Here is a 15,034-nt window from a genome sequence, read left to right on the forward strand (position 1 = left end):
CTTAGTTGCGCACCTAATATTATCAAATACTTATTATTAATTACTACCGATTAATTGCTTAGCGACTGAGAATTACATCTAAAAAAGAAATTTCCTTTCTAACGAAGATTAATCGCAGATAAAATCCTTTACGGCCCTACGGGGTTAAGTTACGTTCGTGACACTTTTTCCTACGGCGCACTCATTATGCGCAGGACTACAAAGTGCACGAGCGCCACGAGTGTCGAGAATTGAAACTTAACTCGAAATGCAAAATCGGTCCACTTTTATTTACATAAAGGAGTCTCCTTAGTCTTCTTTCCTATGGATTAGTTTGGTACTGAGTGCGTTGATTATTAGTAAGAAGAATAAATGATGCTTACTGCGCGGTGTTGTGATCGCGAACACGAACGCACTCAGTACCAAACTAACCCATTGACTTGTTTACATCGAGTAACATGTATAACAAGTAATTTCAACTTGTCGAATAATTAATCGGTAGTATTTTATTGCGATTAATAGTTAGTAAATTTCTCATTTTGTCATTCAAGTGCTTGTGTAAATCAGTGGCCGTATCGATTTGCTGTATTAATGGAATTTAATTGTGATTATCGCGTGTATATTTCCTTCTTTGTAGCAATTCTTAGTTGTTGAATGATTAATCGACAGTGATTAATAGTAGTGAGCCAATTAAATTCGTTCGTAAAAATCAATCAAGAGCGTGGATAAATCCGTGAACGTATTGATACCCAATACAATTTAAAGGACGAAAACTTCTGATTATTAATTGCAGTATGCAATTTCTTTCTTAGATTTAATTCTCAGTCGCTAAGTAATTAATCTTTTGTAAATTGATCAAGTGTGCGGGAAACGTTATAAGTGATACTGTTACGTCCAGCGGATTTCCACGACTCTTTTCTTTCGTGAAGATCTCGAATTCGTTGAAATAAAGAGATAGTTGGGAATAACAAATAAATTGAGCGTTTATAGCCTAGAGAAGACTAAAAATTTTTTCTTTTCGCACATTAAAAACTAAAACAAAGAATCCAGTATCTCCTCGTAAATGTCGCTCCGAGATAAACTAAAAATCGATGCATGTGTACAAACGGCGGGATCAAAAAGATACCGAGTCTGTGCCCCTCGAACACTGCGGCTAAAATAATAATAAATATGTCATTGGAGGCGTAAAACCGGCGCTTAAAAGATACTTTTTAATGGTCAAGTCGCGGATGATTTTCACGAGTCCGTGATCATAAAATCTAAGACATGACACGCGACGTTCAGGAGGTGGTATTTAGTGGTCCCGTGTCGACACTGCACATGCGCTTTTCTCTCATAAATTTTAAGATCGTAAAATTAAAGATGACTTCCACATGCTACAGATTCCAGTCAATATCCTCTTCCACCCTTGATCAATTAGAAAGCAAGAAATAGAAATCTCATCACCTAATTAATGGACCTATCCACCAATCAGTGCGCTGTTAATCAAGGCAGATTACTGTAAAAACCCCGGTTCCATGGGACTCAATGCTATTTCTTTTCGATTTTTCCTGGGACCGAGCGGTTCGAAGTTCCTTTTCCGAAGGAGCCGACTATCCTTTTTCTGCTCCCGCGTCTTCTCTCGTTCCTCTTTCCCCGACTACCTTCCTCCCTTATAATCTTCCTCTTTTTAAATTCCGTCTCTCTTCTGCTTTCTGCCACACGATACATCCACACACAGTCACACATACATAAATCCGTACGCTAATATATTTCAGAATAAAGAACCAAAAAAGGGTTGTATTTTACAACTTAACAAAAATATATCGCTAAGTATTTCTTTAATTACATTACTATTAAATTTAATCTTCGCTTGTTTATTTGAATTACCTCTCCTTATATTTATTGTAGGCTTTTCCGCGATTGCACTTCACCCTCTCCCCGGTCACTTGGATTAAGTTCCATGATCGAAAGTCAGGGCATAGAGACGTATTGACACATCTGGCGTTAAAATGCTTCCTCCCGACATACTGACCCAGTTTGGCCCTTTAAATTAAAAGTACGTCCAACTCGTGTGTCCGCTTAGTGGAACAAGTTAAGGTTTCCACTTCGTCCTCCATTCGATCCCCGGCTCATTAGGAGCCTCAGGACGAAGCGAAGTGCCTCTCGATTTGCGTCGATCCTTTCTCACAGCTCCCTTGCGGTCCGAAGCTTGGACACAATCAAATCGGTCTAATAATTCGGTTCCTGTTGCGTTCACTCTCTTAGCTCTATGCATGCGGAGCTTGGACGTAACAATACAATTAATGTGAAAGACAAAAAATCGTGTGAAGGTAATCGTGGTACAATTGTGAAAAACAAAAATTTATTGTTGTTTGGTGTGGGTTTATAGAATCTCAGAATTCACGATCACGACGTTACCCTGCTTTTTCCAGCTCGATTGCGACTATAAAAACATCTCTACAAGATAGGAGAGAGAGGGAGGAAAAGGGGGGAAAAGATAATACGTGTATGTGCGCGTATCACGCGTTCATCGTGTCACGCGTTTCATGTGTAACAAGCAGCTGATCGGAACTCAGCGCCCGCTTCGGACGATGCGCTGCGCCACCCATGCCTACCCGTACGCGACTCGTAATTCGCTATTTTCGTTTATAATTCAAAAACTAAGCTACGCATAGAATTTTGACAAAGGAAAAATTATCTTAGAATTATGTCAGGAATGTATTATTTTAAGGACAAATGTTTGTTCTGAGATACCCTGTATATGTATATATATTCTTCAAAACGAAACAAACGAACACTTCTCCACAGAACTTTTTCTTAGTTTATCGATCTCCTATACGCTCTCGAAGTTTTGACATTTAAATTCCAAATACCCCATACATACATACGTGAGGGCGCGCGCGCATGTGTGTGTGTGTGTGTGTGTGTGTGTGTGTGTGTGTGTGTGTGTGTGTGTGTGTGTGTGTGTGTTTTGAAGTATATGTATGCAGGATGAGTGATAAAAAATTTACCAGTTTTTCTTGAAAACGATTAGAGATAAGAGAGAAATATTATCAAAATTGTAAAATAAGTAGGGAGGTATACTTTGATGATCTTGAATAATCATAAATGTCCTTAGTTTTCATCTTATCAATAAAAAAATTTATTTTTAATGGAAAGGAGTATGTTTTACTCAGTCTATCGATGGTCCTGAATGAACTGAATAACTTTGCATTAGAATATGTTTTCGAAAATTCAATTAATGGAATATAAGTCAAAATAAGTCAGACTGTTCAAAATATTCACTATGTTGATTGAAACATGCCTGTAACTTCTTAGAAAGCTTCTAACTTTTAAATCGTGAAAGAAGGAGAATAATACAGAACTAACTTTACCGATCCATTTATTAAGAAACATTGAGTTCTTGTCTTATTTGAAAATTAGCACGTTCATATTTAGATTTGAGTTGGAATTGACAAGTACACAGATCACTGTAAGTAAAGTTTCTTAAAAATGTTACATTCTATTGAAAAAGTTTTTGGTATGATTTACGATAAGTGTACAAAATGCTACGCAAGCGGCTGATTTGTATGCTGCACGCTTTCCAAACCATTGTCATTTCGTAAGAAGAATTTTTACACCCCTAACGGAAAAAATTTTACGAAAATCTATATAGATTGAGACAAGATATTAGAAATTAATAATTTTTCATAAATATTCGTATTGAAACGTAGAGCGACGTTGTTTAAAAAATCTAGAAATTCTCCACCCTCAAATAACACCACTCTAACGTCCCACTACGAGTATTTACGAAAAATTAAGAATTTCTAAATCAAACAAATCTCACTTTACATCTTACTACGAAAAATTAAGAATTTCTAAAATCTGTGATAGTTCAGTTAATTAGACCATTCTTTTTGAGGAATCTCACAACCGAGAGGTTTGTTCATTTTCCTAGAAATGATTTTCCAAATTTAGTAGAAAATATTCCGCTAAAAGATAGGACTCAAATGTGGCTTGAGTTAGGTGGTGCACCATCCCACTTCAATATAAATACGAGGCGAGAGAGTATTCCCAAAAAAATGGATAGATAAATGTGTTGTTCCCTGCGAGATCACCCGATTTAGCATATTTGTTTTTATTACCTTTGGGGAAGAATAAACGAGCTAGCTTACTTTCAACGTCCTACCACTTTGGAAAATATATAAAAGGAAAGAATAAAAAATATTTTTCGCGAAATGATTCGAGAGTTAAAAGAAGTCCAAGCACGAAGAGCTACAGGCATGTCTAAATCAACATGACGAACATTTGGAACATTATTGCAATAATAAAAAATTTGTTCCAACTTTTCAGTCTGACTTATTTTAGTTTATACTCCGACAATAGTTGAATTTTCAAAAAGATACTCTAATTTAATGCAAAATTATTCAGCTCATTGCGCACCATCGATAGAATAATTAAAAAATACTCCTTCTCATTAAAAAAAAATTATGTTATTTGTTTGAGATCGTTAATTCGGGAAAAGCAAGAATTCTTTCAGTCGACCGACAGTAATTGTCATTAAACGCACGCATAAAGTGAGCTCGTGATTTCATCTCGAACATGATCTTAATCCTCGTTAAAATCATCGATTTGGCATTCTTTGTTCTTTTAAAAACAATTCGGTACACGCAAACAAGCTCCGGCAACGGACAATCGAAAGTTCTAGAACAATTCAATTGTCGCACGCGAGCACCGCGCTCCGACGAATACGTCACGCGCTGTCACCAATCCCACGCACGGATTTTCTGTCGCGCATGACTGTTACGTTGAACGTCGTTAGAAAAGAATCCAAAGCGCCAATCAATTTTGTACACCTAATGCCACGTAATAATTACGATTGTGGCAAAATTTTATTGGATTTTTCCCAAGAAGAAAGCCCAGGCCGAAAGCAATAAATGCTTCGATCTCGCCGTCCTCCTTTTTAGAGTCAAAAAAGTTCTCAGAGTTCTTAGAGTCATAATCTCGCTACTATATCGCTTCGTAAAACCGCCGTGCTAACCGCTTAGTGAAAACCGCTATAAAACGAATCTTTTCGAGAAGTGCCGAGAAAATCGCCGAGATTTTCCATCACCGCGATTCCAAATACAATTTGGAAAAGGTGACCGCATTTAATATTCTGTTAATCTAATATTTAATTAATTATATTTTCTGAATTTGTAACTGAGCATATTAAAGAAAATTCTTTTGTTAAATTACGAAGAAACGGAGTTCTCTTTACTGTCGTGTATCATATCAACCTTGTACCGTTCTCTCACTCGAATCTTTCCGCGCGGTGCATTCCCGCACATTTTCTAGTCCTTCGAGCCGGATCTGAGTCGCAAGAAATATTGTTAGACAAACGCCGCATCACTTTAAAAATTTCACGTCAGCGCTCTCGCTCTGATTTGCTCTCGCACATATTGATAGTATGAAAACTGAAAGGACATTTAAAGTTACTCAAGATCATCAAAGAATGTCTTCCTATTTATCTCACAATTTTGATAATAGATGTCTTCTCCCCATTTCTAACCGTTTTCAAGAAGCTCAGATTCATCCTATATATATATACGTGCTTGCGTGAGTGTGTGTATATGTATGTGTGTGTGCGCGCTCGTGCGCCTACATATATACAGGGTATATTAAAAATCTGGAAACGGTCGAATATTTTGAAAACAAAGCATTTTTGAGAAAAATGTTTCAGATAAAAGTTAATAGGTTTTAAAATGATCTATTCACTGATCACATCCATTTGACTTTGGGTGGCGTCAAGCTCAAGTTAAGGTCAAATCGATTGTTTTTAATAGTTCATCCTTTTTAATAGCAGAATCTAATAGCTGGTGTCAAGAACTTTTCAAAACACTAACAAAATCACTTTTCATTAAGTACTTTTCGAGTTATAAAGCTTTAAAGATTACAGTATTAGCATTACACAAGGTGTCTGACTGAGAAGATCATTGTACTTTTTATTTTCATTTTTAACGTATATATACAGGATGAATCTGAGCTTCTTGAAAACGGTTAGAAATGGGGAGAAGACATCTATTATCAAAATTGTGAGATAAAAATTAATTTTTAGTGCAAAAATGAAAATAAGAAAAATAATCTTCAGTGGCCTTGATCTTGACAAATGTTATTCAGGACATAATCTTGAACAACATTTAAAAGGTTTCAGCCGTCAGTCGGACACCTTGCGTAATGCTAATGCCGACGGTACTGTAACTTTCAAATCTAAAATGCACTATTCAAGAGAAAACTGAGGTCGTTATTTAAAATGAGACACTCTGTATACAGAGTGCCCACAATTTTTGCAAAGCGCTCTTGTGTAGATAGAACAGAGTAAACTGTCAAAAAGTCCTTTATCATTTTGTAATTTTCGCAATGGTTAATGAGATATTAATATATAAAGATAGCCAAATTCGCCCAGCTTATCGCCAAATGCAAGCACGTGGCGAAGTAAGACTAGAGAGATGCACATACTTCGTCGCTAGGCACGTTGTTTACAAACGACACTGGTATTAACGTGACATAATGCGGCAAACGCGCATCTTTGAGCAGTTTTATTTCACCGCGCACTTACATTTCATAGGTCGGGATGATTAACGAGTTATTAACTTATGAAAATAGCTAAATTCGTCCAGCCTATAGGATCGCCTAGCGCGAAAAGGCGCGCGTTTGCCGTCGCTAGGTACGTTGTTTATAATCAGTAATTGCTGTTGCTAAATATTACATGCCTAGCAATGGCGAACGCGCGCCTTACTGCGCTGAGTAGTTCCATCCTGTCACGCGCTTGCATTTGGTGGTAGCCAAATCCATTTGGACGGATTTAGTTATTTTCATAAATTAATAATTCGTTAACTATCGCAGAAATTATAAAATGATAGAGGACTTTTCTTCTCAGTTTAGTCCATTCTGTCCCTATGCGAAAGATATATGATATATTGATGTGAAAAACAAAAACTTATTGTTGTTTGGTGTGGATTTATAAGAATCTCAAAATTCGATCACGAAATTATTCTGCCTTTTTCCAGCTCGACTGCGGTATGAAGATATCTCTACAAGGTAGGAGAGAGAGAGAGAGAGAGAGAGAGAGAGAGAGAGAGAGAGGGAGGGGAGGGAGAGGAAATACGTGTACGTGCGCGTATCATTGCGTCACGCGTTTCACGCATCGCAAGCAGCTAATCGGAATCCGTGTCGGACGGTGCGTTGCGCCGCCCCTGCCTATCTTCCGTACGCGACCCGTAATTCGCTCACTATTTTCGTTTATAATTCAAAAACTAACGCATAGAATTTTGGCAAAGGGAAAATTGTCTTAGAATTATGTCAGGAATACATCATTTTAAAGACAGACATTCTGGATCATCCTGTATATATATATATATATATATATTAGGTGTTGGAATTAATTCGTAGCGTTTTTTAATGAAAGAATGTTATTTATTTCACATGAGCATTAAAAAATACATTAATGAAAGTACTTCCCATCACTTGTAAAACGCTACGAATTAATTCCAACACCTAATATATATATATATAATACATATAGGGGAAAGTGGGGGAACTGTACGCAGCGGGTAATTGTGCACATCCTAGTTGGGTACTTTTCCAATAGATGAAGACATACTATGAAATTTTTACGCAAGTCGTCCTCTTAAGATATAACTACAAAAAATGCGACGTAAATACGTTGCTAACCAGAGAAATATAAAAAAGTGAATTACATCTTTTCTTGTTATTTTTCAGAAAATAAGTAATATTTTTAATTTGTTTGTTTAAAGTTGTATATATTATTAAAGTACATTATTATGCGTCTTTTGATTGTTAATAGGGAGTTTTTGCAATAACGTAAATTCAGATACGGTAGACGCTAAAATCATGTTATACTTTTCTTAATTAGTTGTTAAAAAGAAGATAACCTGACTTTAAAAAAAACCTGACTTTAGTAAAAACTCCCTATTTATTAAGTTTGATTAGGAAGTGTTGAAGTAATCATATTTCATGTCGAGTGAGGTCACAGCGGGCAACTGTGCGCAAGTGTTTTGAAATGCATACAATTATCCATCTTCTTTATACTATTGTATATGACTAGTACTAATTTTTTCATTTCTTGTTTGCGTTATTATTTTATTTTGCCATTTCATTTTGCTAAAGTCTATGTGCATTATTATATTAGTTATGTATTTTTGCTTAATACATATTATATATATATATATATATATATATATATATATATATATATATATATATATATAAATTTAAAATATACTTAATATATATTTATATTGCTATAAATATATTTTCTGATTTCTTTGTCAACATTTCATAATTCATTCATTTCCTACGACTTTTGTTTTGCATGCAATTACTTAACCCATGTGCACAGTTACCCAACGCGCGAGAAATTTTTTCGCTTTTCCGTTTTTTCCTTTTTGCCAAATATAATCTTATTGAATGAAAATCTGTTCAATATGAGGATACGTAATGAAGAATGTTTAGTTTCTATTTCCATACTTATATCGCTTTGAACTTGGAAAACCATTCCAAAATAATAAATGTCCTAAGGTGCATACAATTCACCCACTTTCCTCTATAGGTTCCTAAAAAAATCCAGAAACGATTGAATATCTCGGAAACGAAGCATTTTTTAGAAATATGTTTCAAAAAAATTGTAAGGTTTATAAAATGATGGCGGTTATCTCTGTAGGAGCGTGCGTAATCTTCTTAGGTGGGTGCCCTGTGTTTTTCCTGCGTGGTCGCTTCTCGTTGAGTAATTTCTCAATAGTGGCTAGGTCGCTTGTCGACTTGGAGCGAGCGGGCGAGAATTCGGGTTCTCCTGGATCTAACTAGGTATTTCAATCCAACACTCGTAGTTGGGCTTGACTCCGTGCTCGTGCTTGGGGACTTATCTCTTTGATGGTTGATTTCGCGTGGTTTCCTATTTCTTGATATTGCTTCTTGTCTTTTTTGAATTTTTTGTAAAAGGTAGGAGGTTCGCTGGGACCTCTTTATCGCAATTGCGAAGAAAGCTGATTTATGAGGAGGGCTCAGCGTTAATCCCTCGTTATTGGTAGATTGAATTAGTATCCATGAAGATAAAAACGGAAAGAGTCAATTTCCCCTAAAGCCAGTAGATTTAATCACAGCATTGACAGACAAGAGAACGAAAGGTATTAACAGAGTAAAGACTGAGTCCGAAAGAAGTGACGAAAATATTGGAAAAGATCTAAAAAGAACTTTCTAATTATAATACAGATCAAGAGGAAACTGGAAGGGATTTTGGAACTATCTCCGCTTTCAAAGGATGTGACTTCAGTTGATAATCGTGCTGAAAAAAGTAGAATTTTTGACACTGACTTCTTGTTTTATAGAAGTCAGATTAAAGATTTAGAGAGACAGGTGGGAGAGCTTAAGAAGGAAAATGAAAGGTTTCCGCAATTATTGGAGGAGACATTCCCGTCAAGGAAAGCAAAAAAACCAGTAACCTCTATCGAAGGATAAATTAGTCTTAAGAAGTCTCAACAGAACCGAGAGTTGGAGGAATGAGAACAACGGATGCTACTTCAGAAAATCAGGGTAAAAAGAATGGGAGATCACTTTCCAAAGTTGTTTCGAACATAAGAATAAGTAAAAATTTATTAAAGATATATGAAAGGCTACCATCAATGGTTGCTGATTTGGTAGTCAAAGAGATGAATAAGTATTTTTCGTTAAGAGAAATTTCTGTTACAAAGAATATTGATTAATTGTCCTCATGAGAAAATCGTATGAGGAGACGCAAAATGATGTACCTCAAGTCAGACAGGGAGCAATCGGGATAGAACGTCGAGAAGAGTGGTGCAGAAGCAATTGCCAAATATATACAGGAGACGAAATAGATGGTCAGTGGAAACAAGGTAGAACAAAAGGAGGATAAGAAAAAGACCCAAGGGAACAGATGAGACCCTGACTGAAATGAGTGTCTTAAATACTCGAGTAGTGAGGGAAAATAGGGATGCGACGCAGATGATATCTACTATGGGGCAAAAGCCACCTTGCCTCAACTGCTGTGGCTTTGAAAGTCAAGGAGGGAGGTAAATCCTCATATGCGGATGTCATGAAAAAGGCGAGGGATAAAATTCCACTGGAAGAAACTTGAGATTAATGATTTAAAAATAAAAAGAGTAGTCATAGGAGGTCTTTTATTAGAAATTCCAGGAGAAAATGCGACTATTAAGGCAGATAAACTGGCAGGTTAAAGGATACTTTTAAGGAAAATGAGGTGGTAATCAGTAGATCTACACGTAATGCAGAATTAATATTATCCGGTTTGGATAATTCCATTAGTCCCTCGGAGATAGCTGCTGCAATTTCCGCAGAAGGTAGATATAAGATTGACGAAATTGAAATTAACAAGATTAGATATGGTAGAAATGACATAGGGTCGATGTAGGCTCAATGCCCATTGAATGCAGCTCATTTGATAATAAATAAAGGTGGATTGTCCATTGATTGGGCAGGAATTACAGTAGAAAAAGAGGAGTTCTTCAATGTTATCGATGCTTAGGGAAAGAGCATGCTAGATATAAGTGTCCTAACAGAATTAACAGAACGAACTGCTGCTTCAATTGTGAAGTCTGGCCACAGTTTCAAGTAATGTAGAGCGCACTCTATTGCCCTATATGTGCAGAGAGGAGTTTAAGGTGTGACCATAGGCCTAGGAGTCTGCATTAATTGCCTTCCTCCCCCCTCCCCAGAATCACAATAAAAAATTGGAGTAAAGGAAATAGGGAATCTGCTAAGCGGAGAATCGCAATTGATTATGAAGAACTATAAGAAACATCGAGATGCTTCGGATTCTACAAATCAATTTGAATCACGCCAGGCAGACGCAAGACCTTCTTTTGCAGAGAATGATAGTTGAAAATAAAATGAATGTAATTGTCTTGTCAAAACCATACAGTGTTCCTGTAGACAATAGGTGGAGTGATTCCGTAGATGGAAATCCCCGTTTGCTGCAATTACGTGGCAGGGGGCGATAGATCCTAATATAAGGTGGATAACTATTGACAAAGAGGATGATTTCGTTGTTGTCTATCATGATGACTATGTGATTATAGGTTGTTATTACTCAACGAATAGAAAACTTACGGACTTTAATCTGCTATTGAAAAAATTAGAGATCATATACAAATATAGAAATCATATACAAATATAGAATCAATATAGTAGTGTTATGTGGAGACCTCAATGCCAGACATATGGCTTGGGACAAGACCACGAATAAAAAAGGCGAAGTTCTATTCAAATATGCTTTACATGTGAATTTAGAAGTACTAAATGGTGGTTCCGACCTATGTAAGAATGCAAGGCTCATTATCTATGGATGTACGTTTCACTAATAGAAACATTAGAGGCAGAGTACCAAGGTGAACAATCAGTCAGAATGTTACTCTGTCAGAACATCTATATATAGAGATAATCTTGGCTGAACATGGTGGAGAACAGTTGAATGTTTTAGTCTCATCGAAATCTACTTTTCCCAGATGGAACTTTAAATCATGTGGCATGGATAAAATGCTGGCATATGTGGAGGCCAGATTATAGTCCATAAATTCAAATTGGGAACCAGCATTGGCTGTTAAATAAACTCAGTGATATTACGAGACGCTTGTAATTATTCGTTGCCTAAAGTGAAAAAATATAACAGGAGAAATATATACTGTTGGAACACTACGAACAATAGAAGACATATGGGGTGATAATAAGTGTAATCGTCTAAGAAGAGCTATGATCGAAGTAAGGAAAACGAGAAGCAGCATAGATGCCAGTATGATAGAGAAGGAATATAAATGAATATGTAAAAGAAATTAAAAATAAGAAAGGCCAAATAACATATTATAGAATGAGTTATTTTCGAGAAGGATCCATGGGGAAAATCCTATAAAGATTGTTATGAGAAAGTTATGAGAATGAAACTGTTAGTACACTGTTCCCGAATGAGGTATATAACAAGAGACGATGATGCTGTCCCTTAAAATGTAAGTATTGTAACATAAGAATTAAAAGAAATAAGAAGGCATCGAGCTTTGATGGGATCCTCAATTCGGTACTGGCACTGTACTGGTTGTATTCGGTACTGGTTGTAGGAGTATCCAGTATTTCTTTATTTAGAAAGTAGTAGATTTCCAACAGAGTGGAAGACTGCTGAGTTGATCCTTTTAAAGAAGCAGAATAAACCTGACGAACTGCCTACCTTGTACAAGCTCATTTGCTTAATAAATATAACGAGCAAATTATTTGAAAGGAAAATATATAATAGAATCGTTAGCGAACTTAATACAGGAGTTAACCTTGCGGAAATCAATTCGAGTTCAGGGCTGGCAGGTCTGATGCTGCCATTAGATTCAAAGATATAGCAAAGAGAGCTATTGAAAATAGAAAGGATCGTGGCGATCAGTCTGGACATTGCAAACACGTTCAGCTCTATTCCGTGGCCGATCATTATGCATGCGTGTGATGTTTTAAATATCTGTTTAAAAAGGATAATTGCTGCGTACTTGAGCGAAAGAAAATTTTTCTATGTTAATAATAAAGAAGAGACTGTCGAAATGATAACGTGTGGAATTCCACGGAGTTCTGTCTTGGGTTCACTGTTGTAGAATATGGGATTCGACGGGATTCTCGAATTCGAGGAAGGATACTCTACAATATGTTATGCGAATGATACACTCTTAATCGTGTAAGATGATACAATCGACGGCGCGATTTGTTCGACACAAGATAATATTATCATTATCACCGATAAAATCCGGAAATTGGGTCTCAAAGTAGCTCCAAGTAAAACAAAGGCAATAATTTTTTACGGTAGAGGAATGATAATTGGGAATAAGTACATTAATGTATTGGGAGAGAATAAGTACATTAATGTATTGGAAGATCCGGGTCAGACCTAATATGAGATAGGAATTTTCGTAGATTCGAAGCTAACTTTTGTTGAGCATTTTAAACGAATAGGAAGAAGAGCGGATGTTTTGAAAGACTATATAACTCCGATGTATCTAAAATATAAATTACTTAATTTATTGTTATCATGGTAAAAATTATCAATTAAATTCGAGGTTAAATTAATTGAGCGAACATAAAGTTATTAAAGATTTATTTATTATCTTAAGTGAATTACATAAATGAAAGCAACTAGAGAGATGAGGAACAGTCAATCATGTTGTGAGTAGTTCGGTAAATAATTAATCTTTAATTAAGTAAAATTTGTAATTATCTTGTATGCTCGAACACAAACTAAGAATGAGACATTATAAGAAAAAGAGAAACTGAACTTTCATAAAAATATCTTGTAGGCTTGAACACAAGCTAATAAAATGAAACCTTACAAAAAAGAAATAGAGAGATATAAACTTGATTTTAATATAAATTGTTTTGTAGGTTGTCGAACATAAACTCACATAATGAGACCTTACAAGAAAAAGAGAAAGAGAAATAAGAGGCAAGTTAACTTTTTACAAGAAATCAGATGCCTCTTCTTTTTTTAGGTAATGGATCGAAAGAACTATCGAAACGAGCAAGGCTCTTTGACAAGATACGTTTCAAGAGGTTTAACAACTCAACTCGTTGATTATAAGTTGAAATTTATAATAATTTGGAATTAAAGAACTACAGGTAACTTAAAAAGGACGCTTGTCCGCAGATGAAATCGGGAAAAAAGTCTGCACGGAGAAGAGAAAAGTGAAAGGCACCTTTTTCTACAAAAAAAAATGCTTTTTCGCTAGGCGTTGACGCGCGTTTTTTTTTTAACAGCGGAAGTCTTGGTGGCTACTTTAAATAGAATCCTTCCGAATCTGGACGGACCCAGTGAGACTAGATTATACAGAAACGTAGTTTTGTCTGTAATTATGTACGAGGAACCTGCTAGGGGGAAAGAGTCGTTGCAAACAAAATCAGAAAAATGAATACAATATTAAGGACAGTATCTGTAAGAATTATTGGCGTACAGGACAATAGCTGGGGAGGCAGCGCACCTTCTGACAAGATTCCCCAGATATGATCGTTAACAGATATGTTAAAATATATGAATGTGTTAAGGAGAGAGGAATACAAGTAAGCCAAACGGAGAAGAATCTCCTTACAAAACAGGCTTTAGAGGAGCTTGAAAAATTGAAGGAGGGTTTAAATATAGTTCGTGCTGCGATCGATCCTATTATCAACTAGTAATTCGGAAAAGATCTTTCGGAAGATAATTCGGAAGAGATGGAAAGCTTTTCACATGACACAGTTGATAACAGGACTGCTTCGAGAAATATCTCAACAGAATAAAGAAAACAAACACAAAAAAGTGTCATCACTGTGACAGCAAGTGCGATGACGCGGAACATGTATTGTGCCATGTAGAGTGAGGATAGACAAACTTTAGTGGATAGAATAAATGGTGAACTAGAGTTGAGAACAGTCTTTGAGTTAATCTTAAAGGATCAAGAAAGCTGTTTTTGTCACATTCACTAAGAAAGTGTGTGGCAGAAGGAAGAAGCGGAGCACAGATGACAAGCTATTGGCTACGACCATGAGCCTACGCCGCCACTTGGATTGGCAGACGTTGAAATTGATAGTGGTTAACATCCACCGCCACAATTTCAGACACCCGCACCAGATTACTGTAACCGGTATTGGAGCGAAAGACAGGCCGCAATAAATAAAAGTACATCGAACACGATGAGGGGCGCTCCAGAAGAATACCTTACGATGCCAGGGCGTCCCCTTTCACAAGATCGGGCAAGGCACAGAAGAAGTTTTAGTGGCATAGGTGATTTGTAGTATGTATAACCCATTTATGGATATAGGCGGATCGAGTCCTCTGATTAGGTTCCACGGGATATATAAAGATTTCCTTCTCTTCAACAAAGAAAGAGTTATAAATGATACTGATCTGATCAGTTTGACCTTGGATGGCGTCGCCAATGTCGGATCAAATTCATGTTAATTTTTTTTAATGAAACATCCTACTTTTTATTCCAGAATATAATAACCGATATCAAGAGCTTTTCAAAGCACTGTAATAAATTTATTTTTCATTAAATACTTTTTGAGT

General features: G+C 36.2%; 1 protein-coding gene across 6 annotated transcripts in view; it reads right to left on the reverse strand.

Annotated features, from left to right (window-relative positions):
* The window catches only part of LOC105151146 (uncharacterized), a 54,132-nt gene that overhangs the window by 28,715 nt on the left and 10,383 nt on the right, over nucleotides 1–15,034 (reverse strand). The gene's annotated exons all lie outside the window — the stretch shown is intronic.

Source organism: Acromyrmex echinatior, chromosome 9 (assembly GCF_024713525.1).
Source record: "Acromyrmex echinatior isolate Ae372 chromosome 9, ASM2471352v2, whole genome shotgun sequence".
Classification (NCBI taxonomy): domain Eukaryota; kingdom Metazoa; phylum Arthropoda; class Insecta; order Hymenoptera; family Formicidae; genus Acromyrmex; species Acromyrmex echinatior.